Genomic DNA, 1,945 nt, shown 5'->3' with positions numbered 1-1,945 from the left:
TCTATAGTCTAGTCCTATAGTCTAGTCTATAGTCTCGTCTATAGTCTAGTCTATAGTCTAGTCTATAGTCCTAGTCTATAGTCTAGTCTATAGTCTGTCTATAGTTAGTCTATAGTCTAGTCTATAGTCTAGTCTATAGTCTAGTCTATAGTCTAGTCTATAGTCTAGTCTATAGTCTAGTCTATAGTCTAGTCTATCGTCTAGTCTACTAGTCTAGTCTATAGTCTGTCTATAGTCTAGTCTATAGTCTAGTCTATAGTCTAGTCTCTAGCTAGTCTATCGTTAGTCTATAGTCTAGTCTATAGTCTAGTCTATAGTCTAGTCTAATGTCTAGTCTATAGTCTAGTCTATAGTCTAGTCTATAGTCTAGTCTATATAAGTCTGTCTATAGTCTAGTCTATAGTCTAGTCTATAGTCTAGTCTATAGTCTAGTCTATAGTCTAGTCTATAGTCTAGTCTATAGTCTAGTCTATAGTCTAGTCTATAGTCTAGTCTATAGTCTAGTCTATAGTCTAGTCTATGTCTAGTTATAGTCTAGTCTATAGTCTAGTCTATAGTCTAGTCTATAGTCTAGTCTATAGTCTAGTCTATAGTCTAGTCTATAGTCTAGTCTAGTCTATAGTCTAGTCTATAGTCTAGTCTATAGTCTAGTCTATAGTCTAGTCTATAGTCTAGTCTATAGTCTAGTCTAGTCTAGTCTATAGTCTAGTCTATAGTCTAGTCTATAGTCTAGTCTATAGTCTAGTCTATAGTCTAGTCTATAGTCTAGTCTATAGTCTAGTCTATAGTCTAGTCTATAGTCTAGTCTATAGTCTAGTCTATAGTCTAGTCTATAGTCTAGTCTATAGTCTAGTCTATAGTCTAGTCTATAGTCTAGTCTATAGTCTAGTCTATAGTCTAGTCTATAGTCTAGTCTATAGTCTAGTCTATAGTCTAGTCTATAGTCTAGTCTATAGTCTAGTCTATAGTCTAGTCTATAGTCTAGTCTATAGTCTAGTCTATAGTTAGTCTATAGTCTAGCTTAGTCTAGTCTATAGTCTAGTCTATAGTCTAGTCATAGTCTAGTCTATAGTCTAGTCTATAGTCTAGTCATAGTCTAGTCTATAGTCTAGTCTATAGTCTAGTCTATAGTCTAGTCTATAGTCTAGTCTATAGTCTAGTCTATAGTCTAGTCTATAGTTCAGTCTATAGTCTAGTCTATAGTCTAGTCTATAGTCTAGTCTATAGTCTAGTCTATGTCTAGTCTATAGTCTAGTCTATAGTCTAGTATAGTCTAGTCTATAGTCTAGTCTATAGTCTAGTCTATAGTCTAGTCTATAGTCTAGTCTATAGTCTAGTCTATAGTCTAGTCTATAGTCTAGTCTATAGTCTAGTCTATAGTCTAGTCTATAGTCTAGTCTATAGTCTAGTCTATAGTCTAGTCTATGTCTAGTCTATAGTCTAGTCTATAGTCTAGTTATAGTCTAGTCTATAGTCTAGTCTATAGTCTAGTCTATAGTCTAGTCTATAGTCTAGTCTATAGTTCTAGTCTATAGTCTAGTCTATAGTCTAGTCTATTAGTCTAGTCTATAGTTAGTCTATGTCTAGTCTATAGTCTAGTCTATAGTCTAGTCTATAGTCTAGTCTATAGTCTAGTCTATAGTCTAGTCTATAGTCTAGTCTATAGTCTAGTCTATAGTCTAGTCTATAGTCTAGTCTATAGTCTAGTCTATAGTCTAGTCTATAGTCTAGTCTAGTCTAGTCTATAGTCTAGTCTATAGTCTAGTCTATAGTCTAGTCTATAGTCTAGTCTATAGTCTAGTCTATAGTCTAGTCTATAGTCTAGTCTATAGTCTAGTCTATAGTCTAGTCTATAGTCTAGTCTATAGTCTAGTCTATAGTCTAGTCTATAGTCTAGTCTATAGTCTAGTCTATAGTCTAGTCTATAGTCTAGTCTATAGTCTAG

Source organism: Lucilia sericata, unplaced genomic scaffold, assembly GCF_015586225.1.
Source record: "Lucilia sericata isolate MDLA Ls3-8-SP2 unplaced genomic scaffold, ASM1558622v1 Contig000658F_arrow, whole genome shotgun sequence".
NCBI classification, from domain to species: domain Eukaryota; kingdom Metazoa; phylum Arthropoda; class Insecta; order Diptera; family Calliphoridae; genus Lucilia; species Lucilia sericata.
This window is presented reverse-complemented; position numbering follows the sequence as displayed.